This window comes from Oncorhynchus mykiss, chromosome 9, assembly GCF_013265735.2.
Source record: "Oncorhynchus mykiss isolate Arlee chromosome 9, USDA_OmykA_1.1, whole genome shotgun sequence".
Taxonomy (NCBI): domain Eukaryota; kingdom Metazoa; phylum Chordata; class Actinopteri; order Salmoniformes; family Salmonidae; genus Oncorhynchus; species Oncorhynchus mykiss.
The window spans coordinates 73747541-73759713 of NC_048573.1; positions in this window are offsets into that span (position 1 = coordinate 73747541).

The following is a 12173-nucleotide window of genomic DNA, read 5'->3' on the forward strand; positions in this document are numbered from 1 at the left end:
CAGGAAGGGGTACTCGCTAGCCTAACAACCAGGAAGGGTACTCGCCAGCCTAACAACCAGGAAGGGTAGTTGCCAGCCTAACAACCAGGAAGGGTAGTTGCCAGCCGAACAACCAGGAAGGGTAGTTGCCAGCCTAACAACAAGGGAAGGGTAGTTGCCAGCCTAACAACAAAGGAAGGGTAGTAGCCAGCCTAACAACAAGGGAAGGGGTACTCACCAGCCTAACAACCAGGAAGGGTAGTTGCCAGCCTAACAACCAGGAAGGGTAGTTGCCAGCCTAACAACAAGGGAAGGATAGTTGCCAGCCTAACAACAAGGAAGGGTAGTTGCCAGCCTAACAACCAGGAAGGGTAGTTGCCAGCCTAACAACAAGGGAAGGGTAGTTGCCAGCCTAACAACCAGGAAAGGGTAGTTGCCAGCTGAACCCCATCCCCATTTCCTCTTTTGATCTCTATGGTGGAGGCTCTTTAGTGTGTTTACTTTACTGCATTTATACTTGGGATATCGCTTTTCAACAGGAAAATTATTATTTTTTAAATCACTGGAGGAGGTTTTTAATACAATACAATGTCATCTTTATTGATCCATTATACATAGACAACAGGAATGTGTTACTGTGCTGTGTACTGGAATTCCCTGCTTCCGGCTCCTCTCTCGAGCTCTCCGCTTGTTTGTTTACAGAACGTGTGGTTGTTTGTTTACAGAACGTGTGGGATTCGACGATGGGAGGTGCTACATGGAAAGGATTTACCTTGTGGTAACTCCCGGTAACTCCCAACCCTCGATTTACATGTGGGCTGTAAACAAACATTCCACAAGGAAACCGAGTTGACATTTTAGACACAGACTTGGGAATGACACCTAGATGACACATATAAATACACCTCCCCCTCTGTCTGAATTACACCTCTCTCTCTGTCTAAATACACCACCCTCTCTGTCTAAATACACCTCCCTCTCTGTCTAAATACACCTCTCTCTCTGTCTAAATACACCTCTCTCTCTGTCTAAATACAAATACACCTCCCTTTCTGTCTAAATACAAATACACCACCCTCTGTCTAAATACACCACCCTCTCTGTCTAAATACACCTCCCTCTCTGTCTAAATACACCTCCCTCTCTGTCTAAATACACCTCTCTCTCTGTCTAAATACACCTCCCTCTCTGTCTAAATACAGCCCTCTCTCTGTCTAAATACACCTCTCTCTCTGTCTAAATACAAATACACCTCCCTTTCTGTCTAAATACACCTCTCTCTCTGTCTAAATACACCTCCCTCTCTGTCTAAATACACCTCTCTCTCTGTCTAAATACACCTCCCTCTCTGTCTAAATACACCTCCTTCTCTGTCTAAATACACCTCCCACTCTGTCTAAATACAGCCCTCTCTCTGTCTAAATACACCTCCCTCTCTGTCTAAATACACCTCCCTCTCTGTCTAAATACACCTCCCTCTCTGTCTGAATACACCACCCTCTGTCTAAATACACCTCCCTCTGTCTGAATACACCTCACTCTCTGTCTAAATACACCACCCTCTGTCTAAATGCACCTCCCTCTCTGTCTGAATACACCTCACTCTCTGTCTAAATACACCACCCTCTCTGTCTAAATACACCTCCCTCTCTGTCTAAATACACCTCCCTCTCTGTCTAAATACACCTCCCTCTCTGTCTAAATACAAATACACCACCCTCTCTGTCTAAATACACCTCCCTCTCTGTCTAAATACACCTCCCTCTCTGTCTAAATATACCTCCCTCTCTGTCTAAATACAAATACACCTCCCTTTCTGTCTAAATACAAATACACCTCCCTCTCTGTCTAAATATACCTCCCTCTCTGTCTAAATACAAATACACCTCCCTTTCTGTCTAAATACAAATACACCTCCCTCTCTGTCTAAATACACCTCCCTCTCTGTCTGAATACACCTCACTCTCTGTCTAAATACAACACCCTCTCTGTCTAAATACACCTCCCAATCTGTCTAAATACACCTCCCTCTCTGTCTAAATACAAATACACCTCCCTCTCTGTCTAAATACACCTCCCTCTCTGTCTAAATACAAATACACCTCCCTCTCTGTCTAAATACAAATACACCTCCCTCTCTGTCTAAATACAAATACACCTCCCTCGCTGTCTAAATACACCTCCCTCTCTGTCTAAATACACCTCCCTCTCTGTCTAAATACACCTCCCTCTGTCTAAATACACCTCTCTCTCTGTCTAAATACAAATACAACTCCCTTTCTGTCTAACTACACCACCCTCTCTGTCTAAATACAAATACACCTCCCTCTCTGTCTAAATACAAATACACCTCCCTCGCTGTCTAAATACACCTCCCTTTCTGTCTAAATACAAATACACCTCCCTCTCTGTCTAAATACACCTCTCTCTCTGTCTAAATACACCTCCCTCTCTGTCTAAATACACCTCTCTCTCTGTCTAAATACAAATACACCACCCTCTCTGTCTAAATACACCTCCCTCTCTGTCTAAATACACCTCCCTCTCTTTCTAAATACACCTCCCTCTCTGTCTAAATACAAATACACCACCCTCTCTGTCTAAATACACCTCCCTCTCTGTCTAAATACAAATACACCTCCCTCTCTGTCTAAATACACCTCCCTCTCTGTCTAAATACACCTCTCTCTCTGTCTAAATACACCTCCCCCTCTGTCTAAATACACCTCCCTCTCTGCATAAATACAAATACACCACCCTTTCTGACTAAATACACCTCCCTCTCTGTCTAAATACAAATACACCTCCCTTTCTGACTAAATACACCTCCCTTTCTGTCTAAATACACCTCCCTCTCTGTCTAAATACATTTCCCTCTCTGTCTAAATACAAATACACCTCCCTCTCTGTCTAAATACACCTCCCTCTCTGTCTAAATACAAATACACCTCCCTCTCTGTCTAAATACATTTCTCTCTCTGTCTAAATACAAATACACCACCCTCTCTGTCTAAATACACCTCCCTCTCTGTCTAAATACATTTCCCTCTCTGTCTAAATACAAATACACCTCCCTTTCTGACTAAATACACCTCCCTTTCTGTCTAAATACACCTCCCTCTCTTTCTAAATACACCTCTCTCTCTGTCTAAATACAAATACACCTCCCTCTCTGTCTAAATACACCTCCCTCTCTGTCTAAATACACCTCCCTCTCTGTCTAAATACAAATACACCTCCCTCTCTGTCTAAATACAAATACACCTCCCTCTCTGTCTAAATACAAATACACCTCCCTTTCTGTCTAAATACAGAATACACCGCCCTCTCTGTCTAAATACACCTCCTTCTCTGTCTAAATACACCTCCCTATCTTTCTAAATACACCTCCCTCTCTGTCTAAATACAAATACACCTCCCTTTCTGTCTAAATACAAATACACCTCCCTCTCTGTCTAAATACACCTCCCTCTCTTTCTAAATACACCTCCCTCTCTGTCTAAATACAAATACACCTCCCTTTCTGTCTAAATACAAATACACCTCCCTTTCTGTCTAAATACAAATACACCACCCTCTCTGTCTAAATACACCTCCCTCTCTGTCTAAATACAAATACACCTCCCTCTCTGTCTAAATACACCACCCTCTCTGTCTAAATACACCACCCTCTCTGTCTGAATACACCACCCTCTCTGTCTAAATACACCACCCTCTCTGTCTAAATACACCTCTCTCTCTGTCTAAATACAAATACACCTCCCTCTCTGTCTAAATACACCTCCCTCTCTGTCTAAATACAAATACACCTCCCTCTCTGTCTAAATACACCTCCCTCTCTGTCTAAATACAAATACACCTCCCTCTCTGTCTAAATACACCTCCCCCTCTGTCTAAATACACCTCCCTCTCTGTCTAAATACAAATTCACCTCCCTTTCTGACTAAATACACCTCCCTTTCTGTCTAAATACACCTCCCTCTCTGTCTAAATACACCTCCCTCTCTGTCTAAATACACCTCCCTCTCTGTCTAAATACACCTCTCTCTCTGTCTAAATACACCTCTCTCTCTGTCTAAATACAAATACACCTCCCTTTCTGTCTAAATACAAATACACCTCCCTTTCTGTCTAAATACACCTCCCTCTCTGTCTAAATACACCTCCCTCTCTGTCTAAATACACCTCCCTCGCTGTCTAAATACACCTCCCTCTCTGTCTAAATACACCTCTCTCTCTGTCTAAATACAAATACACCTCCCTTTCTGTCTAAATACACCTCCCTCTCTGTCTAAATACACCTCCCTTTCTGTCTAAATACAGAATACACCTCCCTCTCTGTCTAAATACACCTCCCTCTCTGTCTAAATACACCTCCCTCTCTGTCTAAATACACCTCCCTCTCTGTCTAAATACACCTCCCCCTCTGTCTAAATACACCTCCCTCTCTGTCTAAATACACCTCTCTCTCTGTCTAAATACACCTCCCTCTCTGTCTAAATACACCTCCCTCTCTGTCTAAATACACCTCCCTCTCTGTCTAAATACACCTCCCTCTCTGTCTAAATACACCTCCCTCTCTGTCTAAATACACCTCCCTCTCTGTCTAAATACAGCTCCCTCTCTGTCTAAATACACCTCCCTTTCTGTCTAAATACACCTCCCTTTCTGTCTAAATACACCTCCCTCTCTGTCTAAACACAAATACACCTCCCTTTCTGTCTAAATACACCTCTCTCTCTGTCTAAACACAAATACACCTCCCTTTCTGTCTAAATACACCTCCAACTCTGTCTAAATACACCTCCCTCTCTGTCTAAATACACCTCCCTCTCTGTCTAAATACACCTTCCTGTTACTCTGGTTGTGTAAGATGCTGTTTTCACTCTGTACCTAATCCTCCTCCGCGGTGCTCATCTCGTGTTCTTACCCCCCCATCCTTTTGGAACGGGTTGCCCCTTATCCTCTCGTTCTTAGTACCGGAACACGGAGGACTATGGGTTGGTTCGACACACTGAGACAGTGGTTGTGTGTGTGTGTGTGTGTGTGTGTGTGTGTGTGTGTGTGTGTGTGTGTGTGTGTGTGTGTGTGTGTTTGTGTGTGTGTGTGTGTGTGTGTGACCTGTTACCCTTCATAATACATTTGACAAAATAAAGTTAATATCCTGATTGTTGATTGAACTGGTCACTCCTCATTATTGATTGGAATATCCACAGCACTTGTTGGGGAATCCTGTTACTAGTCCAACGCTCTAAACACTAGGCTACCCTGGAATATCCACAGCGCTTGTTGGGGAATCCTGTTACTAGTCCAACGCTCTAACCACTAGGCTACCCTGGAATATCCACAGCGCTTGTTGGGGAATCCTGTTACTAGTCCAACGCTCTAACCACTAGGCTACCCTGGAATATCCACAGCGCTTGTTGGGGAATGTAACAGGAGTAGAAAGAAAGATACATGTTCAGAAAACCCCACAATACCTGTAAAATATGTTGGTGAACCTTTTGTTATGGGGTTATTTTGTTTCCACCTGTTTATTTTAACCTTCATTTAACTCGGCAAGTCAGTTAAGAACAAATTCTTATTTTCAATGACGGCCTAGGAACAGTGGGTTAACTGCCTGTTCAGGGGCAGAACGACAGTTTTGTACCTTGTCAGCTCGGGGATAGTCTACCGCTCTAACCACTAGGCTACCCTGCCGCCCCAGTCCTGTGGCCCTTAAGGTCAGAGGCATCATAAATGTTACCGGTACATTTTTTGATTACTTGGTTACCTCTGCCAGGAGGCTTGTGGATCTTCCAGCTAGACAATAACCCCAAGCACATCAAAATCTGCAAAGAAACGGTTAATTGAGGAGAACGACAAAAAACAAAAAAAAAACAACATTTTGAAATTGCATATCAGAGTCTCTGGACTTGAATACCATTGAAAAGCTGTTGTTTGAATTGGAAAAGATCAGAGGAAGGATATCAACGATTCTGGGTAGGATATCAAGGATTCTGGGTAGGATATGAAGGATTATGGGTAGGATATCAAGGATTCTGGGTAGGATATCAAGGATTCCGGGGGAATGATTTTAAGATCCCTCCCAAAGTGTTCTCCAATCTCATAAAATATTTTAGCAGAAGGTTCAGTGCCGTTATTTCTCGTAAGGTGTTGAAAGGTGTTGAAAGGTATTGAAAGGTATTGAATGGTATTGAAAGGTGTTGAAAGGTATTGAAAGGTATTGAAAGGTGTTGAAAGGTATTGAAAGGTATTGAAAGGTGTTGAAAGGTATTGAAAGGTGTTGAAAGGTATTGAAAGGTATTGAAAGGTATTGAAAGGTGTTGAAAGGTATAGAAAGGTATTGAAAGGTGTTGAAAGGTGTTGAAAGGTATTGAAAGGTATTGAAAGGTATTGAAAGGTGTTGAAAGGTATTGAAAGGTGTTGAAAGGTATTGAAAGGTGTTGAAAGGTGTTGAAAGGTATTGAAAGGTATTGAAAGGTATTGAAAGGTGATGAAAGGTATTGAAAGGTATTGAAAGGTGTTGAAAGGTATTGAAAGGTGTTGAAAGGTATTGAAAGGTGTTGAAAGGTGTTGAAAGGTATTGAAAGGTATTGAAAGGTATTGAAAGGTGATGAAAGGTGTTGAAAGGTATTGAAAGGTGTTGAAAGGTGATGAAAGGTGTTGAAAGGTTTTGAAAGGTATTGAAAGGCATTGAAAGGTGTTGAAAGGTATTGAAAGGTATTGAAAGGTATTGAAAGGTATTGAAAGGTATTGAAAGGTGATGAAAGGTGTTGAAAGGTATTGAAAGGTATTGAAAGGTGTTGAAAGGTATTGAAAGGTGTTGAAAGGTATTGAAAGGTGTTGAAATGTGTTGAAAGGTATTGAAAGGTGATGAAAGGTGTTGAAAGGTGTTGAAAGGTGATGAAAGGTATTGAAAGGTATTGAAAGGTATTGAAAGGTGTTGAAAGGTATTGAAAGGTATTGAAAGGTATTGAAAAGTATTGAAAGGTATTGAAAAGTATTGAAAGGTATTGAAAAGTATTGAAAGGTATTGAAAGGTGTTGAAAAGTATTGAAAGGTATTGAAAGGTATTGAAAGGTATTGAAAGGTATTGAAAGGTATTGAAAAGTATTGAAAGGTATTGAAAGGTGTTGAAAAGTATTGAAAGGTATTGAAAGGTATTGAAAGGTATTGAAAGGTGTTGAAAGGTATTGAAAGGTATTGAAAGGTATTGAAAAGCATTGAAAGGTATTGAAAAGTATTGAAAGGTATTGAAAAGTATTGAAAGGTATTGAAAACGGGTGCCAATAATTGACACCTATGTTGAGAAAAGTCTTACTTGTTAAATTAAGAAATTTCTCTGGGCTAATGTATTATTCGAAAATATAATTTCACATGTGTTTTGAGCATACAACATAGCTCAGTATTTGTATATTTATTTTTTTACTCATCGTTATCAAGGGTTTTAATAATGTTTAACCTGACTACTCTTTATACCCATCACTAAATTGTGATATCTTTAGTCACATAGAACTGTTGTCCAGGTATCAACTGGACACAGAAGACATATGGTATCATGATACAGCACTGATAATGCACAATGCATTCCACAAACAGGTGTCTCTCTGTACTTTATTCAAACATAATATCACATGATGAAATTATATGACAGCTTTAGGTTATGAATTTGGTAAAAAAAAAAATATACACGGAAAATGGAAAACAAAACACTATTAACTTGAACAGACCTGGAAGGAAACGGAGGAGTCCATTCCGTAATGCATTCCACAAACAGGTGTCTCAGTTACCACTTTTTTTTTCTACTCGGCATTAGTTAGCACATGACGCAAAACACCTGACCTCTGTCTATCCATTGTCACGGTGCGGTCAGCTAGAGTGAATCCTCCTCTACTTCCACACACACACACACACACACACAACAGTCCAGATTCAATAGTTGTTTCCCCCCTCATGAATCTACACACAATACCCCATAATGGCAAAGCAAAAATAGGTTTTTTGGGAAATTTGTACAAATGTATTTAAAAAAAAAAGAAACGGAAATAATCACATTTATAATTATTCAGACCCTTTAAATCAGTACTTTGTTGAAGGACCTTTGGCAGCAATTACAGTCTCGAGGCCTCTTTGTTACGATGCTACAAGCTTGGCACACCTGTATTTGGGGAGTTCCTCTCTTCTCTGCAGATCCTCTCAAGCTCTGTCAGGTTGGATGGGGAGCGTCACTGCACAGCTATTTTCAGGTCTCTCCAGAGATGTTTTGAACAGGTTCAAGTCCGGGCTCTGGCAGGGCCACTCAATTACATTCAGAGACTTGTCCCCAAGCCACTCCTGCGTTGTCTAGACTCTGTGCTTAGGGTCGTTGTTCTGTTGGAAGGTGAACCTTCGCCCCAGTCGGAGATCCTGAGCACACAGGTTTTCATCAGGATCTCTCTTTACTTCGTTCCGTTCGTCTTTCCCTCGATCCTGACTAGTCTCCCAGTTCCTGCCGCTGAAAAACATCCCCACAGCATGATGCTGCCACCACCATGCTACACCATAGGGATGCTTGGCATTCAAGCCAAAAAAATAAATATTGGTTTCATCAGACTAGAGAATCTTGTTTCTCATGATCTGAGAGTCCTATAGGTGCCTTTTGGAAAACTCCAAGTGGACTGTCATTTTTACTGAGTGCCTTTTACTGAGGAATGGCTTGTGTCAGGCCACTCTACCATAAAGGCCTGATTGGTGGAGTGCTGCAGAGATGGTTGTCTTCCGGAAGGTTCTCCCATCTCCGCAGAGGATCTCTGGAACTCTGTCAGAGTGACCATCAGGTTCTTGGTCACCTCTCTGACCAAGGCCCTTCTCCCCCGATTGCTCAGTTTGGCCGGGCGGCCAGGTCTAGGAAGAATCTTGGTGGTTCCAAATTTCTTCCATTTAAGAATGGTGGAGACCACTGTGTTCTTGGGGACCTTCAATGCTGGAGAAATGTTTTGGTACCCTTCCCCAGATCTGTGCCTCGACACAATCCTGTCTCGGAGTTCTAAGGACAATTCCTCATGGCTTGGTTTTTGTTCTGACATGCACTGTCAACTGTGAGACCTTATATATAGACAGGTGTGTGCCTTTCCAAATCATGTCCAATCAATTGAATTTACCACAGATGGACTCCAATCAAGTTGTAGAAACATCTCAAGGATGATCAATGGAAACAGGATACACTTGACCTCAATCTGTAGTCTCATAGCAAAGGGTCTGAATCCTTATGTAGGTATATTTTATATATATATTTAAAAAATGTAAGACGTGCTTTAAAAAATAAATAAAAAACACTTTTGTTGCTTTGTCCTTATGGTGTATTGTGTGTAGATTGATGAGGGGGAAAAAAATAGGTAATATATTTTAGGATAAGGACTTAGCAGGATGACATGTCTGGTTATTTCTGTAAAGTACCGAGGACTGCTGCTTAGGGTCCTACATACACCTGTCTTAGTCGAAAACATGCCTGTCTTTTTTAACTATTGTTGATGCTCTACGGGTTTCCTTTCTCTAACATGAAACCAAACTAAACTTAGTGCAAGGCAATAAGATAACGGTGGCTAAATGCCAGAGGGGATGAGTCATTAAGAGCAGTTACTATGTAATTTCTAAATGCCAGAGGGGATGAGTCATTAAGAGCAGTTACTATGTAATTTCTAAATGCCAGAGGGGATGAGTCATTAAGAGCAGTTACTATGTAATTTCTAAATGCCAGAGGGGATGAGTCATTAAGAGCAGTTACTATGTAATTTCTAAATGCCAGAGTCATTAAGAGCAGTTACTATGTAATTACTAAATGCCAGAGGGGATGAGTCATTAAGAGCAGTTACTATGTGTGACGTAAGGAGGAAAAAGGAATAAGAAGTATGAGCCAAGACTGGAAAGTTGTTTTCATGAGCTCGGCTTTAATTATGACGTAATAAAAGCCTATTTGAACTCACAGGCTTCGGTACTTGAGAAAATATGATTGACTGTATATTTCCACGACAGGGTCTGAATACTTTCCGAAAGCAATGTATGTCTTAGTAGTTGTCACCCTGCTGGGGTCAGTCGGCGGGAATTCTCCACACAGACACATGCTGGGGTCAGTCGGCGGGAATTCTCCACACAGACACATGCTGGGGTCAGTCGGTGGGAATTCTCCACACAGACACATGCAGGCATGGCCAATGGAAATGATATGGAAATGATATGGAAATGATAATTTACAAACCCGTTTGAAAAACTAAAAACCATGAACCATCTTTTTAAAATTGATTTTGGACAAAAATCTAATGGGGTTTTCACATTTTTTATATATATAGGGTTTAAAACAAAAATTAATTAAAATGATTAAAAAAAAAACTATAATAACCTTCTTAGGAATTTGTAGGCCAGGTAAACCTTTAAACCAACTCCCTACTGTTTAACCAGGCTGCAGAGGGATTCCCAGTGAATTTGTCTCCTCCCAGTGTCTGTTGGAAAACAGACTGAACCATGTTTTCCTCTACTATTTTACCTGTGCTTATTTTTATCCTATAAAACTCCCTAGTCCTTGCCGATGACAAGCATACCCATAACATGATGCAGCCCCCACTATGCTTAAAAATAATGAAGACAACACTTTGTATTGAGGACAATTTTTTTTTCTCAGTATTACTTTAGTGCCTTGTGGCAAATAGGATGCATATTTTGGAATATTTGCATTCTGTGCAGGCTTTCTTCTTTTCACTCTTTTATTTAGGTTAGTACTGTGGACTGAAATCCCTGAGCGGTTTCCTGAGCGGTTTCCTTCCTCTCCGGAAACTGAGTTAGGAAGGATACCTGTATCTTTGTAGTGACTGGGTGTATTGATACACCATTCAAAGTTTAATTAATAACTTCACCATGCTCAAAGGGATATTCAATGTCTGCTTAAAAAAACAACAACACATTTACCAATAGGTGTTCTGCTTTGCGAGGCATTGGAAAACCTCCCTGGTCTTTGTGGTTGAATCTGTGTGTTTGAAATTCACTGCTCGACTGAAGGACCTTACAGATAATTATATGTGTAGGGTAGAGAGATCAGGTCGTTCAAAAAATTATGTTAAACACTATTATTGCACACAGAGTGAGTCTATGCAACTTAAGCTTCTTTTTTTTACTCCTGAATGTATTTAACATGCTTTTTTTTCCAGCCTGAATTTCTTTCACTTATCGGGTATTCTGTTTAGGCCAGTGACACAATATCTCAATTTAATCCATTTTAAATTCAGGCTGTAAGAAAATAAAATGTCAAGAGGGGTGAATACTTTCATGCAATGCCAAAACACCTGGTGAGAAAATAGGAGGTTGGATATTGTCATCAGAAGTACATGACTTGAGGCAATACATAATAAATCTTCCCAGCTAACAAAAAGGAGTCGTTAGGACATCCCTGGAATGCCAGGAGGTTGTGTCATGGTTCCCTGAACGTCATTTTGAAGTCCCTGTTTGCTGGCCCTATTCAAACAATCCTAAACGATTCCAATTTAAATTAAATAAATCCTATTAGAATCCAATAGAAATTCCTATCAGATTTTTTAACCTATCCTATAAGATTGTATTATCCTGTATGATAAAATCCTACAGGACTGGTTCAGTTTAGGAGCCTGTAAGATAAAATACTATAGGATAGTCCAATAGGACTGGTTCAGTTTAGGAGCCTGTAAGATAAAATACTATAGGATAGTCCAATAGGACTGGTAAGAAATTCTGATAGGATTATTTTGACTGGTCATACCACAAATACATTTGCAGCCTTGAATCATTCTCCTATTGTGGTGGTCTGTTGAAGAGGTTGAGAACCTCACTAGTTGGCATGGGTCCTCAGATCCTCAAAAGGTTCTACAGCTGCACCATCAAGAGCATCCTGACTGGTTGCATCACTGCCTGGTACGGCAACTGCTCGGCCTCCGACCGCAAGGCACTACAGAGGGTAGTGCGTACGGCCCAGTACATCACTGGGGCCAAGCTTCCTGCCATCCAGGACCTCTATATCAGGTGGTGTCAGAGGAAAGCCCTAAAAATTGTCAAAGACTCCAGTCACCCTAGTCATAGACTGTTCTCTCTGCTACCGCACGGCAAGCGGTACCGGAGCGCCAAGTCTAGGTCCAAGAGGCTTCTAAACGGCTTCTACCCCCAAGCCATAAGACTCCTGAACAGCTAATCCA